Genomic DNA, 20,020 nt, shown 5'->3' on the forward strand with positions numbered 1-20,020 from the left:
TCCCGGATGGATCTCGCTGCCGTTGTCGTCTCGCGCTCACCTCCGCTTCAGCCATTCTTCTCGTATTTCGCCTGTATTCTCCTTGTTCTCTGTTCCTGTAGGTGCCAAGTTTGTTATCGTATCCCGTGCCCTCCTTCCGGTTGTCATTTCCCTGCCTCCCCGGTTCTCCTCTCTTGTTCCCTGTCCCTCCCCCCCCCCCCTTCCTGTGGTTCGCCTTTCTTTCCTCTTAGGTTTAGCTGTCCACCCCCCCCCCCCCCCCCTCCGTCCATCTCTCCATCTCATGCTTTGGCTACTTTCCCCTGATTCTTGGCTACCTGGCTACTCGTCAGCTTGTTTTGTTGGCCACAAACAGGTCTCGGAACAATTGGGTGAATGGCTCCCACGTTCTGTGGAAGCCATCGTCTGACCCTCGGATGGCGAATTTGATTTTCTCCATTTGGAGAGATTCCGAGAGGTCGGACAGCCAGTCCGCAGCTTTGGGTGGTGCTGCTGACCGCCAGCCAAACAGGATTCTACGGCAGGCGATCAGGGAGGCAAAGGCAAGGGCGTCTGCCCTCCTCCCCAGGAATAGATCTGGCTGGTCGGAAACCCCGAAGACCGCCACTTTCGGGCATGGCTCCACCCTCATCCCCACCACTTTGGACATTGCCTCGAAGAAGGCTGTCCAGTACCCCGCAAGTCTGGGACAAGACCAGAACATGTGGGCGTGGTTGGCCGGGCCTCCTTGGCACCGTTCACATCTATCCTCAACCTCCGGGAAGAACCTACTCATACGGGTTCTTGTTAAGTGGGCTCTACGTATCACTTTTAGTTGCGTCAGGTTGAGCCTTCCACACGTGGAGGTGGAGTTGACCCGATGCAGTGCTTCACTCCAGAGTCCCCACCCTATTTCAATCCCCAGGTCCTCCTCCCATTTCTTTCTTGTTGCGTCCAGTACGGCGTCGGCCCCTTCTACCAGTCGGTCATACATGTCGCTACAGTATGATTGCATCCAGTAACTCTTCCAGTAATGTCTGTCGTGGCGGATGTGGGTACGTCCATGTCTCCTTTCGTAGGAAGTTTTTGAGTTGTAGATACCGTAGCTCGTTCCCCCCTGGCTAGCTGGAATTTCTCTATCAGTTTGTCTAATGTTGCGATCCTGCCGTCCGTGTATAGGTCCCTGACTGTCAGTGTCCCTCCATCCTGTCCCCACCTTTTGAATGTGGCGTCAGTCAGCGCTGGTGTGAACCTATGGTTGTTGCAGATGGGAGTTTTGTCCGACATTTTGGTCAGGCCAAATTGCTGCCGTAGTTGGTTCCAGGATTGGAGGGTGGCTATCACCACCGGGCTGCTGGCCTGTTTTTTGGGTGGGGATGGGAGTGCTGCCGTGGCGAGGGCTCACTAGCATTTCATGCTCAAAAGATTAACTCCAGGTGCAAGTCAAGATTAGGATGAAAAACCCCACAGTCAACACCATCACCTGCAAGTCACACACTTTCATGACTTGGACATATAACGCTGTTAGATACACACTTTATTCATGGCATTATATAATACAGAAGCATATAGAATGTTCAGCTGAAGGGTGCATGTGGTATATTATATACAATTTACATGAATATGTAGGATAGTTTACATGCTGTCTATCTGGTATTCAGGATCTATTATATACTGTGTATAACCAGGTATATATTATGCCAATTTATTGTATCATGTATATGATGTCTAACCTCCTCCAGCCTCAGACTCCTGTTTAATTGTATATTTGTATAATTAGATGCAGGAAGGCAGCACGGTAGCACAGTTGCTTCACAGCTCCAGGGTCCCAGGTTCGATTCCTGACTTGGGTCACTGTCTGTGTGGAGTCTGCACGTTCTCCCCGTGTCTGCGTGGGTTTCCTCCGGGTGCTCCGGTTTCCTCCCATAGTCCAAAGATGTACCGGTTAGGTGGATTGGGCATGATTAATTGCCCTCAAGTGTCCAAAAAGGTTGGGTGGGGTTACGGGGATAGGGTGGAGGCTTGGGCTTAAGTGGGGTGCTCTTTCCAAGGGCTGGTGCAAACTCGATGGGCCGAATGGCCTCCTTCCGCACTTAAATTCTATGATTAATTGGGGTTTCACACGAACACATATGAGGAGACATGTACTGAAACTGTGATGGGGTTGTAAGGAAGTGTATGCTTGTATTGTTTAATTTTGTAAATAAATACAAGACTTGAGTAAATATTGGCTCCAGCATCAACCTTCAAAACTGGCATTCTGGAATGGAACAATCCTGACATAATTGTACTCTTCCTATTTCTTAGCCAATTGTGCAATTATGTACTCAAGTTGCTAACATCTCTTTAATACCACGTGCTTCCATTTTCTAAGTACATACGTAATATGGTTATTTGTCAAATGCATTTGAAAGTCCATATCTACATCTACTACACCGCCATAAATTCTGTTACTTTATCAAGAACTCAATAATGTTAGTCAGGCACCATTTGATTTTTAACAAATTCAGATCAAATTATGCAAGCTTCAGGAACATATGAACATGAGTAGACCATTCAGCCCGTCAAGCCAGCTCTATCAGATCACATAATAATCTTTATTGTCACAAGTAGGGTTTACATTAACAATGCAAAGAAGTTACTGTAAAATTCCACGAGTCGCCACATTCCGGGTACACTGGGGGAGAATTCAGAATATTCAATTCACCTAACAGCATGTCTTTCGGGTCTTGAGAGGGGAAACCGGAGCACCCGGAGGGAACCCACGCAGACACGGGGAGAATGTGCAGACTCCACACAGACAGTGACCCAAGCCGAGAATCAAACCTGGGACCCTGGAGCTGTGAAGCAAAAGTGCTAACCACTGTGCTAGATCATGTCTGATCATCTACCTCAATATCACTATTTGGTCTCCTTATCAAAGGAAGAATGCAAATGCGATGGAAGTGGTTCAAAGGAGAGTTGCTAGATTAATACCTGGAATGAGCGGGCTGTTTTATGAGGAAGGTTAGACAAAATGGGTGTGTTTCCACCAGAGTTTAGAAGAATGAGGTGACTTGACTGAAGTATACAAGATCCTGAATGTATTGACATGGTGGATGTGGAAAGGATGTTTCCTCTGGTGGGCGAGTGCAACTAGGGGGGCATGTTTTAGGGGTTTTCCTTTTAGGATTAATGAGTAGAATTTTAATCTCTCAGAGGATCGTGCAAATTTGGAACTCTGCCTCAGGAGGCCGAATCATTGAGTATTTGTAAGACAGACGTAGATGGATTCTCGTTAGGCAAGGGAATTAAAGGTTATCGGGGACAGATGGGAATGTGAAACTTGAAACAGAAACATACCAGCCATGATCCTATGAATAGTGAAGTGGGCTCAAGGGGCCGAATGGCTGACTTCTGCTCTTAATTTGTTTATTAGTATGGATCTGAACTGCCCTGTGAAGTAGTCTAGCAAGTCACTTGGGTATATCAAACTGCTTGCTTAAAGCCATGGCCCACCACCACTTTATCACGGGCAATTAAGCAATGCCAACGGTAATAAATGTTGGCTTTCCCAATGACACCTACATCCTGAGAATGATGTAAGGGAGGCACAGTAGCACAATGGTTAGCACTGCTGCCTCACAATTCCAGGGACCCGGGTTCAATCCCACAGTCCAAAGATGATTGGCCATAATAAATTGCCCCTTAGCGTCCAAAAGATTGCGTTTTTATCAAAAATATTTTATTGAGACATTTATTATTTTGCGTCCAAAAGATTAGACAGGGGCATGGGGGATAGGGTGGCGGCGTGGGCTTAAGGAGGGTGCTCTTTAAAAAGGGTTGGTGCAGACTTGATAGGCCGAATGGCCTTCTGTACTGTAAATCATATTAAAAAATATCTCCCATAACCACAGAATATTAAAAGATTATGGTCAGAGCTTTGCTCAGAAACATAGGATTTATCACATTTGGATTGGGTGAGTGATGCAAACCTTTCAAAACATCTTTTCTATCTACTTTTATCTTATTGAATTCCTCTATTACGCTCTCTGCTCAACGACCTTCACCCTCTTCTTTTGTGAAGACAGATGAAAAGTACTTCAAAAAGGTTTCTAGATTCCCCTTTATGGTAACAGCTGATACCTTTTGCCCATTTAATACTATTTTTAATTTCCCTTGCCCTCTCTATATTTGCCCGCATTGATTAATCTATACCCACCACGAATCAGGAACTTCGTCATCCAGGGAGCTCAAGATTTACATCTTCCATAGGTGTGGGGAGGGGGTGGAGGAGTGTACACGGTGTGGGGAGGGGGTGGAGGAGTGTACACGGTGTGGGGAGGGGGTGGAGGAGTGTACACGGTGTGGAAAGGGGGTGGAGTGTACAGGGTGTGGGGGAGAGGTGGTGGAGTGTACAGGGTGTGGGGGAGGAGTGTACAGGGTGTGGGGGAGGAGTGTACAGGGTGTGGGGGAGGAGTGTACAGGGTGTGGGGGAGGAGTGTACAGGGTGTGGGGGAGGAGTGTACAGGGTGTGGGGGAGGAGTGTACAGGGTGTGGGGGAGGAGTGTACAGGGTGTGGGGGAGGAGTGTACAGGGTGTGGGGGAGGAGTGTACAGGGTGTGGGGGAGGAGTGTACAGGGTGTGGGGGAGGAGTGTACAGGGTGTGGGGGAGGAGTGTACAGGGTGTGGGGGAGGAGTGTACAGGGTGTGGGGGAGGAGTGTACAGGGTGTGGGGGAGGAGTGTACAGGGTGTGGGGGAGGAGTGTACAGGGTGTGGGGGAGGAGTGTACAGGGTGTGGGGGAGGAGTGTACAGGGTGTGGGGGAGGAGTGTACAGGGTGTGGGGGAGGAGTGTACAGGGTGTGGGGAGGAGGAGTGTACAGGGTGTGGGGGAGGAGTGTACAGGGTGTGGGGGAGGAGTGTACAGGGTGTGGGGGAGGAGTGTACAGGGTGTGGGGGAGGAGTGTACAGGGTGTGGGGGAGGAGTGTACAGGGTGTGGGGGAGGAGTGTACAGGGTGTGGGGGAGGAGTGTACAGGGTGTGGGGGAGGAGTGTACAGGGTGTGGGGGAGGAGTGTACAGGGTGTGGGGGAGGAGTGTACAGGGTGTGGGGGAGGAGTGTACAGGGTGTGGGGGAGGAGTGTACAGGGTGTGGGGGAGGAGTGTACAGGGTGTGGGGGAGGAGTGTACAGGGTGTGGGGGAGGAGTGTACAGGGTGTGGGGGAGGAGTGTACAGGGTGTGGGGGAGGAGTGTACAGGGTGTGGGGAGGAGTGTACACGGTGTGGGGGAGGAGTGTACAGGGTGTGGGGGAGGAGTGTACAGGGTGTGGGGGAGGAGTGTACAGGGTGTGGGGGAGGAGTGTACAGGGTGTGGGGGAGGAGTGTACAGGGTGTGGGGGAGGAGTGTACAGGGTGTGGGGGAGGAGTGTACAGGGTGTGGGGGAGGAGTGTACAGGGTGTGGGGGAGGAGTGTACAGGGTGTGGGGGAGGAGTGTACAGGGTGTGGGGGAGGAGTGTACAGGGTGTGGGGGAGGAGTGTACAGGGTGTGGGGGAGGAGTGTACAGGGTGTGGGGGAGGAGTGTACAGGGTGTGGGGGAGGAGTGTACACGGTTTGGGGAGGAGTGTACACGGTTTGGGGAGGAGTGTACACGGTTTGGGGAGGAGTGTACACGGTGTGGGAGGAGTGTACACGGTGTGGGAGGAGTGTACACGGTATGGGAGGAGTGTATACGGTGTGGGGAGGAGTGTATACGGTGTGGGGGAGGCGTGTATACGGTGTGTGTGTGTGGGGGGGACCGGGAATATACACGGGGGGGGGGGGTATACACGTAGGGGGGGGGGGAAACACGGGGGGGGGGGGGGAGAGAATACACGGGGGGGGGGGGGGAGAATACACGGGGGGGGGGGAGAATACACGGGGGGGGGAGAGAATACACGGGGGGGGGAAGAATACACGGGGGGGGGGAAGAATACACGGGGGGGGGAAGAATACACGGGGGGGGGAAGAATACACGGGGGGGGGAAGAATACACGGGGGGGGAAGAATACACGGGGGGGGAAGAATACACGGGGGGGGAAGAATACACGGGGGGGGAAGAATACACGGGGGGGGGAAGAATACACGGGGGGGGAAGAATACACGGGGGGGGGAAGAATACACGGGGGGGGAAGAATACACGGGGGGGGAAGAATACACGGGGGGGAAGAATACACGGGGGGGGAAGAATACACGGGGGGGGAAGAATACACGGGGGGGGGAAGAATACACGGGGGGGGAAGAATACACGGGGGGGGAAGAATACACGGGGGGGGAAGAATACACGGGGGGGGGGAAAGAATACACGGGGGGGGGGAAAGAATACACGGGGGGGGGAAGAATACACGGGGGGGGGAAGAATACACGGGGGGGGGGAAGAATACACGGGGGGGGGAAGAATACACGGGGGGGAAGAATACACGGGGGGGGGGAGTGTACACGTTAGGGGGTGGTGGAGTGTACATGGGGGGGTGGAGTGTACATGGGGGGGTGCAAATAGGGGTGGGGGGGGGGAGTGTACATGGGGCGGGGGGAGTGTACATGGGGCGGGGGAGTGTACACAGGGGGGGGGAATGTACAGTTTTGGGGGGGGGGGAAGTGTACACAGTTGGAGGGGGGGAGGAGAGTTTTCACGGGGGGGTACATGGTGGGGGGGGGGAAAGTGTACATTGTGGGGGTGGGGGGGGGGGGGGGGGAGTGTCCATTGTGGGGGTCGGGGGGGAATGTACACGGGGGGAATGGGCACGGGGAGGGGGGTAATGGGCACGGGGAGGGGGGTAATGGGCACGGGGAGGGGGGTAATGGGCACGGGGAGGGGGGTAATGGGCACGGGGAGGGGGTAATGGGCACGGGGAGGGGGTAATGGGCACGGGGAGGGGGGTAATGGGCACGGGGAGGGGGGTAATGGGTACGGGGAGGGGGGGTAATGGGCACGGGGAGGGGGGTAATGGGCACGGGGAGGGGGGTAATGGGCACGGGGAGGGGGGTAATGGGCACGGGGAGGGGGGTAATGGGCACGGGGAGGGGGGTAATGGGCACGGGGAGGGGGGTAATGGGCACGGGGAGGGGGGTAATGGGCACGGGGAGGGGGGTAATGGGCACGGGGAGGGGGGTAATGGGCACGGGGAGGGGGGTAATGGGCACGGGGAGGGGGGTAATGGGCACGGGGAGGGGGGTAATGGGCACGGGGAGGGGGGTAATGGGCACGGGGAGGGGGGTAATGGGCACGGGGAGGGGGGTAATGGGCACGGGGAGGGGGGTAATGGGCACGGGGAGGGGGGTAATGGGCACGGGGAGGGGGGTAATGGGCACGGGGAGGGGGGTAATGGGCACGGGGAGGGGGGTAATGGGCACGGGGAGGGGGGTAATGGGCACGGGGAGGGGGGTAATGGGCACGGGGAGGGGGGTAATGGACACGGGGAGGGGGGTAATGGACACGGGGAGGGGGGTAATGGACACGGGGAGGGGGGTAATGGACACGGGGAGGGGGGTAATGGACACGGGGAGGGGGGTAATGGACACGGGGAGGGGGGTAATGGACACGGGGAGGGGGGTAATGGACACGGGGAGGGGGGTAATGGACACGGGGAGGGGGGTAATGGACACGGGGAGGGGGGTAATGGACACGGGGAGGGGGGTAATGGACACGGGGAGGGGGGTAATGGACACGGGGAGGGGGGTAATGGACACGGGGAGGGGGGTAATGGACACGGGGAGGGGGGTAATGGACACGGGGAGGGGGGTAATGGACACGGGGAGGGGGGTAATGGACACGGGGAGGGGGGTAATGGACACGGGGAGGGGGGTAATGGACACGGGGAGGGGGGTAATGGACACGGGGAGGGGGGTAATGGACACGGGGAGGGGGGTAATGGACACGGGGAGGGGGGTAATGGACACGGGGAGGGGGGTAATGGACACGGGGAGGGGGGTAATGGACACGGGGAGGGGGGTAATGGACACGGGGAGGGGGGTAATGGACACGGGGAGGGGGGTAATGGACACGGGGAGGGGGGTAATGGACACGGGGAGGGGGGTAATGGACACGGGGAGGGGGGTAATGGACACGGGGAGGGGGGTAATGGACACGGGGAGGGGGGTAATGGACACGGGGAGGGGGGTAATGGACACGGGGAGGGGGGTAATGGACACGGGGAGGGGGGTAATGGACACGGGGAGGGGGGTAATGGACACGGGGAGGGGGGTAATGGACACGGGGAGGGGGGTAATGGACACGGGGAGGGGGGTAATGGACACGGGGAGGGGGGGTAATGGACACGGGGAGGGGGGGTAATGGACACGGGGAGGGGGGTAATGGACACGGGGAGGGGGGTAATGGACACGGGGAGGGGGGTAATGGACAGGGGGAGGGGGGTAATGGACAGGGGGAGGGGGTAATGGACACGGGGAGGGGGGGTAATGGACACGGGGAGGGGGGTAATGGACACGGGGAGGGGGGTAATGGACACGGGGAGGGGGGTAATGGACACGGGGAGGGGGGTAATGGACACGGGGAGGGGGGGTAATGGACACGGGGAGGGGGGTAATGGACACGGGGAGGGGGGTAATGGACACGGGGAGGGGGGTAATGGACACGGGGAGGGGGGTAATGGACACGGGGAGGGGGGTAATGGACACGGGGAGGGGGGTAATGGACACGGGGAGGGGGGTAATGGACACGGGGAGGGGGGTAATGGACACGGGGAGGGGGGTAATGGACACGGGGAGGGGGGTAATGGACACGGGGAGGGGGGTAATGGACACGGGGAGGGGGGTAATGGACACGGGGAGGGGGGTAATGGACACGGGGAGGGGGGTAATGGACACGGGGAGGGGGGTAATGGACACGGGGAGGGGGGTAATGGACACGGGGAGGGGGGTAATGGACACGGGGAGGGGGGTAATGGACACGGGGAGGGGGTAAAGGACACGGGGAGGGGGAACGTACACGGGGGGGGAGGGAACGTACACGGGGGGGGAGGGAACGTACACGGGGGGGGAGGGAACGTACACGGGGGGGGAGGGAACGTACACGGGGGGGGAGGGAACGTACACGGGGGGGGAGGGAACGTACACGGGGGGGGAGGGAACGTACACGGGGGGGGAGGGAACGTACACGGGGGGGGGAGGGAACCTACACGGGGGGGGGAGGGAACCTACACGGGGGGGGGAGGGAACCTACACGGGGGGGGAGGGGACGTACACGGGGGGGAGGGGACGTACACGGGGGGGAGGGGACGTACACGGGGGGGAGGGGACGTACACGGGGGGGGACGTACACGGGGGGGGGGGACGTACACGGGGGGGAACGTACACGGGGGGGGGAACGTACACGGGGGGGGGGAACGTACACGGGGGGGGGAACGTACACGGGGGGGGGGGACGTACACGGGGGGGGAACGTACACGGGGGGGGGAACGTACACGGGGGGGGGAACGTACACGGGGGGGGAACGTACACGGGGGGGGGGGAACGTACACGGGGGGGGGGAACGTACACGGGGGGGGGGGTACGTACACGGGGGGGGGAACGTACACGGGGGGGGGGAACGTACACGGGGGGGGGGGGAACGTACACGGGGGGGGGGGACGTACACGGGGGGGGGGGGACGTACACGGGGGGGGAACGTACACGGGGGGGGGAACGTACACGGGGGGGGGAACGTACACGGGGGGGGGAACGTACACGGGGGGGGGGGGGGGAGAGAGAATGTACACGGGGGGGGAATGTACACGGGGGGGGGCTGAATGTACATGGGGGGGGCTGAATGTACACGGGGGGGGGGAATGTACACGGGGGGGGGGAATGTACACGGGGGGGGGGAATGTACACGGGGGGGGGAATGTACATGGGGGGGGGGGAATGTACACTGGGGGGGGGGGAATGTACACGGGGGGGGGGAATGTACATGGGGGGCGGAATGTACACGGGGGGGGAATGTACACGGGGGGGGGGAATGTACACGGGGGGGGGGGGAATGTACACGGGGGGGGGAATGTACAGGGGGGGGGAATGTACACGGGGAGGGGAATGTACACGGGGGGGGGGAATGTACATGGGGGGGGGAATGTACACGGGGGGGGGGAATGTCCACGGGGGGGGGGAATGTACACAGGGGAGGGGGGAATGTACACGGGGGAGGGGGGGGAATGTACACGGGGAGGGGAGGGATGTACACGGGGGAGGGGAGGGATGTACACGAGGGAGGGGAGGGATGTACACGGGGGGGGGGGGGATGTACACGGGGGGGGAAATGTACATGGGGAGGGGGGGAAATGTACACGGGGGAGGGGGGGAATGTACACGGGGAAGGGGGGGATGTACACGGGGAAGGGGGGGATGTACACGGGGAAGGGGGGGAAATGTACACGGGGGGAAATGTACACGGGGGGGAAATGTTAACGGGGGGAAATGTACACGGGGGGGAAATGTACACGGGGGGGAAATGTACACGGGGGGGAAATGTACACGGGGGGGAAATGTACACGGGGGGGAAATGTACACGGGGGGGAAATGTACACGGGGGGGAAATGTACACGGGGGGGGAAATGTACACGGGGGGGGAAATGTACACGGGGGGGGGGAAATGTACACCGGGGGGGGGGGGAGGGAAGTGTACACGGGGGGGGAATGTACACGGGGGGGGGGGAATGTACACGGGGGGGGAATGTACACGGGGGGGGAATGTACACGGGGGGGGAATGTACACGGGGGGGGAATGTACACGGGGGGGGGAATGTACACGGGGGGGGGGAATGGACACGGGGGGGGGGGTAATGGACACGGGGAGGGGGGTAATGGACACGGGGAGGGGGGTAATGGACACGGGGAGGGGGGTAATGGACACGGGGAGGGGGGTAATGGACACGGGGAGGGGGGTAATGGACACGGGGAGGGGGGTAATGGACACGGGGAGGGGGGTAATGGACACGGGGAGGGGGGTAATGGACACGGGGAGGGGGGTAATGGACACGGGAGGGGGGTAATGGACACGGGGAGGGGAGTAATGGACACGGGGAGGGGGGTAATGGACACGGGGAGGGGGGTAATGGACACGGGGAGGGGGGGTAATGGACACGGGGAGGGGGAATGTACACGGGGGGGGGGGAATGTACACGGGGGGGGGGAATGTACACGGGGGGGGGAATGTACACAGGGGAGGGGGGAATGTACACAGGGGAGGGGGGAATGTACACGGGGGAGGGGGGGGAATGTACACGGGGGAGGGGAGGGATGTACACGGGGGAGGGGAGGGATGTACACGAGGGAGGGAGGGATGTACACGGGGGGGGGGATGTACACGGGGGGGGAATGTACATGGGGGAGGGGGGGAATGTACACGGGGAGGGGGGGAATGTACACGGGGAAGGGGGGGATGTACACGGGGGGGGAAATGTACACGGGGGGGAAATGTACACGGGGGGGGAAATGTACACGGGGGGGGAAATGTACACGGGGGGGAAATGTACACGGGGGGGGAAATGTACACGGGGGGGGAAATGTACACGGGGGGGGAAATGTACACGGGGGGGGGAAATGTACACGGGGGGGAAATGTACACGGGGGGGGAAATGTACACGGGGGGGAAATGTACACCGGGGGGGGGGGGAGGGAAATGTACACGGGGGGGAGAATGTACACGGGGGGGGGGGAATGTACACGGGGGGGGGAATGTACACGGGGGGGGGGGGAATGTACACGGGGGGGGAATGTACACGGGGGGGAATGTACACGGGGGGGGGAATGGACACGGGGGGGGGGTAATGGACACGGGGAGGGGGGTAATGGACACGGGGAGGGGGGTAATGGACACGGGGAGGGGGGTAATGGACACGGGGAGGGGGGTAATGGACACGGGGAGGGGGGTAATGGACACGGGGAGGGGGGTAATGGACACGGGGAGGGGGGTAATGGACACGGGGAGGGGGGTAATGGACACGGGGAGGGGGTAATGGACACGGGGAGGGGGGTAATGGACACGGGGAGGGGGGTAATGGACACGGGGAGGGGGGTAATGGACACGGGGAGGGGGGTAATGGACACGGGGAGGGGGGTAATGGACACGGGGAGGGGGGTAATGGACACGGGGAGGGGGGTAATGGACACGGGGAGGGGGGTAATGGACACGGGGAGGGGGGTAATGGACACGGGGAGGGGGGTAATGGACACGGGGAGGGGGGTAATGGACACGGGGAGGGGGGTAATGGACACGGGGAGGGGGGTAATGGACACGGGGAGGGGGGTAATGGACACGGGGAGGGGGGTAATGGACACGGGGAGGGGGGTAATGGACACGGGGAGGGGGGTAATGGGCACGGGGAGGGGGGTAATGGACACGGGGAGGGGGGTAATGGACACGGGGAGGGAGGTAATGGACACGGGGATGGGGGTAATGGACACGGGGAGGGGGGTAATGGACACGGGGAGGGGGGTAATGGACACGGGGGGGGGGGTAATGGACACGGGGAGGGGGGTAATGGACACGGGGAGGGGGGTAATGGACACAGGGAGGGGGTAATGGACACGGGGAGGGGGGTAATGGACACGGGGAGGGGGGTAATGGACACGGGGAGGGGGGTAATGGACACGGGGAGGGGGGTAATGGACACGGGGAGGGGGGTAATGGACACGGGGAGGGGGGTAATGGACACGGGGAGGGGGGTAATGGACACGGGGAGGGGGGTAATGGACACGGGGAGGGGGGTAATGGACACGGGGAGGGAGGTAATGGACACGGGGAGGGGGGTAATGGACACGGGGAGGGGGGTAATGGACACGGGGAGGGGGGTAATGGACACGGGGAGGGGGGTAATGGACACGGGGAGGGGGGTAATGGACACGGGGAGGGGGTAAAGGACACGGGGAGGGGGTAAAGGACACGGGGAGGGGGAACGTTCACGGGGGGGAGGGAACGTACACGGGGGGGGAGGGAACGTACACGGGGGGGAGGGAACGTACACGGGGGGGGAGGGAACGTACACGGGGGGGGAGGGGACGTACACGGGGGGGAGGGGACGTACACGGGGGGGAGGGGACGTACACGGGGGGGGACGTACACGGGGGGGGGGAGGAACGTACACGGGGGGGGGGGGAACGTACACGGGGGGGGGGGAACGTACACGGGGGGGGAAACGTACACGGGGGGGGGAACGTACACGGGGGGGGGAACGTACACGGGGGGGGAACGTACACGGGGGGGGGACGTACACGGGGGGGGGAACGTACACGGGGGGGCGAACGTACACGGGGGGGGAACGTACACGGGGGGGGGGAACGTACACGGGGGGGGAACGTACACGGGGGGGGGGGGAAACGTACACGGGGGGGGGGGAAACGTACACGGGGGGGGGGAAACGTACACGGGGGGGGGGGAACGTACACGGGGGGGGGGGGGGACGTACACGGGGGGGGGAACGTACACGGGGGGGGGGGAGAGAGAATGTACACGGGGGGGGATGTACACGGGGGGGGCTGAATGTACATGGGGGGGGCTGAATGTACACGGGAGGGGGGAATGTACACGGGGGGGGGAATGTACATGGGGGGGGGGGAATGTACATGGGGGGGGGGAATGTACACTGGGGGGGGGGAATGTACACGGGGGGGGGAATGTACATGGGGGGGGAATGTACACGGGGGGGGGGGGGAATGTACACGGGGGGGGGGAATGTACACGGGGGGGGGGAATGTACACGGGGGGGGGAATGTACACGGGGGGGGGGGAATGTACACGGGGGGGGGGGGGAATGTACACGGGGGGGGGGAATGTACACGGGGGGGGGAATGTACACGGGGGGGGGGAATGTACACGGGGGGGGGGGAATGTACACGGGGGGGGGAATGTACACGGGGGGGGGAATGTACATGGGGGGGGAATGTACACGGGGGGGGAATGTACACGGGGGGGGGAATGTCCACGGGGGGGGGGGGGGGAATGTACACAGGGGAGGGGGGAATGTACACGGGGGAGGGGGGGGAATGTACACGGGGGAGGGGAGGGATGTACACGGGGGAGGGGGGAAATGTACACGGGGGAGGGGGGGAATGTACACGGGGAAGGGGGGGATGTACACGGGGGGGGGATGTACACGGGGGGGGGAATGTACATGGGGGGGGAATGTACACGGGGGGGGAATGTACACGGGGGGGGGAATGTCCACGGGGGGGGGGGGGGGGGGAATGTACACAGGGGAGGGGGGAATGTACACGGGGGAGGGGGGGGAATGTACACGGGGGAGGGGAGGGATGTACACGGGGGAGGGGGGAAATGTACACGGGGGAGGGGGGGAATGTACACGGGGAAGGGGGGGATGTACACGGGGGGGGATGTACACGGGGGGGGAAATGTACACGGGGGGGAAATGTACACGGGGGGGGGAAATGTACACGGGGGGGGAAATGTACACGGGGGGGGAAATGTACACGGGGGGGGAAATGTACACGGGGGGGGAAAATGTACACCGGGGGGGGAAATGTACACCGGGGGGGGGGGGGGAGGGAAATGTACACGGGGGGGGGAATGTACACGGGGGGGGGGGAATGTACACGGGGGGGGGGAATGTACACGGGGGGGGGGAATGTACACGGGGGGGGAATGTACACGGGGGGGGAATGTACACGGGGGGGGAATGGACACGGGGGGGGAATGGACACGGGGGGGGAATGGACACGGGGGGGGGGGAATGGACACGTGGGGGGGGAATGGACACGGGGGGGGGAATGGACACGGGGGGGGGGAATGGACACGGGGGGGGGGAATGGACACGGGGGGGGGGAATGGACACGGGGGTGGGGGAATGGACACGGGGGGGGGGGAATGGACACGGGGGGGGGAATGGACACGGGGGGGGGGAATGGACACGGGGGGGGGGTAATGGACACGGGGAGGGGGTAATGGACACGGGGAGGGGGTAATGGACACGGGGGAGGGGGGTAATGGACACGGGGAGGGGGTAATGGACACGGGGAGAGGGTAATGGACACGGGGAGAGGGTAATGGACACGGGGAGAGGGTAATGGACACGGGGAGAGGGTAATGGACACGGGGAGGGGGTAATGGACACGGGGAGGGGGTAATGGACACGGGGAGGGGGTAATGGACACGGGGAGGGGGAATGGACACGGGGGAGGGGGGAATGTACACGGGGGGGGGGGGAATGTACACGGGGGGGGGGGAATGTACACGGGGGGGGGGGAATGTACACGGGGGGGGGGGGAATGTACACGGGGGGGGGGAATGTACACGGGGGGGGAATGTACACGGGGGGGGGGAATGTACACGGGGGGGGGGAATGTACACGGGGGGGGGGGAATGTACACGGGGGGGGGAATGTACACGGGGGGGGGAATGTACACAGGGGGGGGAATGTACACAGGGGGGGGAATGTACACAGGGGGGGGAATGTACACAGGGGGGGGGAATGTACACGGGGGAGTCGGGGGGGAATGTACACGGGGGGGGAATGTACACAGGGGGGGGAATGTACACGGGGGGGGCACGGGGGGGGAATGTACACGGGGGGGGGAATGTACACAGGGGGGGGAATGTACACGGGGGGGGGAATGTACACGGGGGGGGAATGTACACGGGGGGGGAATGTACACGGGGGGGGGGGAATGTACACGGGGGGGGGGAATGTACACGGGGGGGGAATGTACACGGGGGGGGGAATGTACACGGGGGGGGAATGTACACGGGGGGGGAATGTACACGGGGGGGGGGGAATGTACACGGGGGGGGGAATGTACACGGGGGGGGGGAATGTACACGGGAGGGGGGAATGTACACGGGGGGGGGGAATGTACACGGGGGGGGGGAATGTACACGGGGGGGGGGAATGTACACGGGGGGGGGAATGTACACGGGGGGGGGAATGTACACGGGGGGGGAATGTACACGGGGGGGGGGGAATGTACACGGGGGGGGGAATGTACACGGGGGGGGGGGGAATGTACACGGGGGGGGGGAATGTACACGGGGGGGGGGAATGTACACGGGGGGGGGGGAATGTACACGGGGGGGGGGGAATGTACACGGGGGGGGGGAATGTACACGGGGGGGGGGAATGTACACGGGGGGGGGGGGAATGTACACGGGGGGGGGGGAATGTACACGGGGGGGGGGAATGTACACGGGGGGGGGAATGTACACGGGGGGGGGAATGTACACGGGGGGGGGAATGTACACGGGGGGGGGAATGTACACGGGGGGGGGGGGGATGTACACGGGGGGGGGGAATGTACACGGGGGGGGGGAATGTACACGGGGGGGAATGTACACGAGGGAGGGGGGTAATGGACACGGGGAGGGGGGTAATGGACACGGGGAGGGGGGTAATGGACACGGGGAGGGGGGTAATGGACACGGGGAGGGGGGTAATGGACACGGGGAGGGGGGTAATGGACACGGGGAGGGGGGTAATGGACACGGGGAGGGGGGTAATGGACACGGGGAGGGGGGTAATGGACACGGGGAGGGGGGTAATGGACACGGGGAGGGGGGTAATGGACACGGGGAGGGGGGTAATGGACACGGGGAGGGGAGTAATGGACACGGGGAGGGGGTAATGGACACGGGGAGGGGGGTAATGGACACGGGGAGGGGGGTAATGGACACGGGGAGGGGGGTAATGGACACGGGGAGGGGGGTAATGGACACGGGGAGGGGGGTAATGGACACGGGGAGGGGATAAAGGACACGGGGAGGGGGAACGTACACGGAGGGGGAGGGAACGTACACGGGGGGGGGGAGGGAACGTACACGGGGGGGGGAGGGAACGTACACGGGGGGGGGAGGGAACGTACACGGGGGGGGGGAGGGAACGTACACGGGGGGGGAGGGAACGTACACGGGGGGGGGAGGGGACGTACACGGGGGGGGGAGGGGACGTACACGGGGGGGAGGGACGTACACGGGGGGGGGGACGTACACGGGGGGGGGGACGTACACGGGGGGGGGGACGTACACGGGGGGGGGGACGTACACGGGGGGGGGGGGACGTACACAGGGGGGGGGGGAACGTACACGGGGGGGGGGGGAACGTACACGGGGGGGAGGGAACGTACACGGGGGGGGAGGGAACGTACACGGGGGGGGGGAGGGAACGTACACGGGGGGGGGAGGGGACGTACACGGGGGGGAGGGGACGTACACGGGGGGGAGGGGACGTACACGGGGGGGAGGGGACGTACACGGGGGGGAGGGGACGTACACGGGGGGGGGGGGGGACGTACACGGGGGGGGGGACGTACACGGGGGGGGGACGTACACGGGGGGGACGACGTACACGGGGGGGGGAACGTACACGGGGGGGGGGGAACGTACACGGGGGGGGGGAACGTACACGGGGGGGGGGGAACGTACACGGGGGGGGAACGTACACGGGGGGGAACGTACACGGGGGGGGAATGTACACGGGGGGGGAATGTACACGGGGGGGGGGAATGTACACGGGGGGGGGGAATGTACACGGGGGGGGGAATGTACACGGGGGGGGGAATGTACACGGGGGGGGAATGTACACGGGGGGGGAATGTACACGGGGGGGGGAATGTACACGGGGGGGGAATGTACACGGGGGGGGGGAATGTACACGGGGGGGGGGGAATGTACACGGGGGGGGGGGGGAATGTACACGGGGGGGGGGAATGTACACGGGGGGGGGGGAATGTACACGGGGGGGGGGGAATGTACACGGGGGGGGGAATGTACACGGGGGGGGGGAATGTACACGGGGGGGGGGAATGTACACGGGGGGGGGGGAATGTACACGGGGGGGGGAATGTACACGGGGGGGGGAATGTACACGGGGGGGAATGTACACGGGGGGGAATGTACACGGGGGGGGGGAATGTACACGGGGGGGGGGAATGTACACGGGGGGGGGGGGGAATGTACACGGGGGGGGGGGAATGTACACGGGGGGGGGGAATGTACACGGGGGGGGGAATGTACACGGGGGGGGGAATGTACACGGGGGGGGGGAATGTACACGGGGGGGGGGGAATGTACACGGGGGGGGGGGAATGTACACGGGGGGGGGAATGTACACGGGGGGGGAATGTACACGGGGGGGGGGAATGTACACGGGGGGGGGAACGTACACGGGGGGGGGGGGGAGAGAGAATGTACACGGGGGGGGGGAATGGACACGGGGGGGGGCTGAATGTACATGGGGGGGGCTGAATGTACACGGGGGGGGGGAATGTACACGGGGGGGGGAATGTACATGGGGGGGGGGGAATGTACATGGGGGGGGGGAATGTACACTGGGGGGGGGGGAATGTACACGGGGGGGGGAATGTACATGGGGGGCGGAATGTACACGGGGGGGGAATGTACACGGGGGGGAATGTACACGGGGGGGGAATGTACACGGGGGGGGGAATGTACACGGGGGGGGGGGAATGTACACGGGGGGGGGGAATGTACACGGGGGGGGGGAATGTACACGGGGGGGGGGAATGTACACGGGGGGGGGAATGTACACGGGGGGGAATGTACACAGGGGAGGGGGGAATGTACACGGGGAGGGGGGGGAATGTACACGGGGGAGGAGGGGACGTACACGGGGGGGAGGGGACGTACACGGGGGGGGGGACGTACACGGGGGGGGGGGAACGTACACGGGGGGGGGAAACGTACACGGGGGGGGGGAACGTACACGGGGGGGGGAACGTACACGGGGGGGGAACGTACACGGGGGGGGGGGACGTACACGGGGGGGGGAACGTACACGGGGGGGAACGTACACGGGGGGGGGAACGTACACGGGGGGGGGAACGTACACGGGGGGGGGGAACGTACACGGGGGGGGGAACGTACACGGGGGGGGGGAAACGTACACGGGGGGGGGGGAACGTACACGGGGGGGGGGAACGTACACGGGGGGGGGGAACGTACACGGGGGGGGGGAACGTACACGGGGGGGGGGGGGGGGACGTACACGGGGGGGGAACGTACACGGGGGGGGGGAGAGAGAGAATGTACACGGGGGGGGATGTACACGGGGGGGGGCTGAATGTACACGGGAGGGGGGAATGTACACGGGGGGGGGGAATGTACATGGGGGGGGGAATGTACATGGGGGGGGGGAATGTACACGGGGGGGGAATGTACATGGGGGGGGGGAATGTACACGGGGGGGGGGGGAATGTACACGGGGGGGGGGGAATGTACACGGGGGGGGGGGGAATGTACACGGGGGGGGGGGAATGTACACGGGGGGGGGGGGAATGTACACGGGGGGGGGGGGAATGTACACGGGGGGGGGGAATGTACACGGGGGGGGGGGGAATGTACACGGGGGGGGGGGAATGTACACGGGGGGGGGAATGTACATGGGGGGGGGGAATGTACACGGGGGGGGAATGTACACGGGGGGGGGAATGTCCACGGGGGGGGGGGGAATGTACACAGGGGAGGGGGGAATGTACACGGGGGAGGGGGGGGAATGTACACGGGGGAGGGGAGGGATGTACACGGGGGAGGGGGGAAATGTACACGGGGGAGGGGGGGAAATGTACACGGGGAAGGGGGGGATGTACACGGGGGGGGGATGTACACGGGGGGGGGGGAAATGTACACGGGGGGGGAAATGTACACGGGGGGGGAAATGTACACGGGGGGGGGAAATGTACACGGGGGGGAAATGTACACGGGGGGGGGAAATGTACACCGGGGGGGAAATGTACACCGGGGGGGGGGGAGGGAAATGTACACGGGGGGGGGGAATGTACACGGGGGGGGGGGGGGGAATGTACACGGGGGGGGGAATGTACACGGGGGGGGAATGTACACGGTGGGGGAATGTACACGGGGGGGGAATGGACACGGGGGGGGAATGGACACGGGGGGGGAATGGACACGGGGGGGGGAATGGACACGGGGGGGGAATGGACACGGGGGGGGAATGGACACGGCGGGGGGGGAATGGACACGGGGGGGGGGGAATGGACACGTGGGGGGGGAATGGACACGTGGGGGGGGGAATGGACACGGGGGGGGGGGAATGGACACGGGGGGGGG

At 62.9% G+C, this 20,020-nt stretch overlaps 1 protein-coding gene across 2 annotated transcripts in view; it reads right to left on the reverse strand.

Moving 5' to 3' along the window:
- The window catches only part of drg2 (developmentally regulated GTP binding protein 2), a 101,787-nt gene that overhangs the window by 52,554 nt on the left and 29,213 nt on the right, over positions 1-20,020 (reverse strand). The gene's annotated exons all lie outside the window — the stretch shown is intronic.

Source organism: Scyliorhinus torazame, chromosome 17, assembly GCF_047496885.1.
Source record: "Scyliorhinus torazame isolate Kashiwa2021f chromosome 17, sScyTor2.1, whole genome shotgun sequence".
Lineage (NCBI taxonomy): Eukaryota > Metazoa > Chordata > Chondrichthyes > Carcharhiniformes > Scyliorhinidae > Scyliorhinus > Scyliorhinus torazame.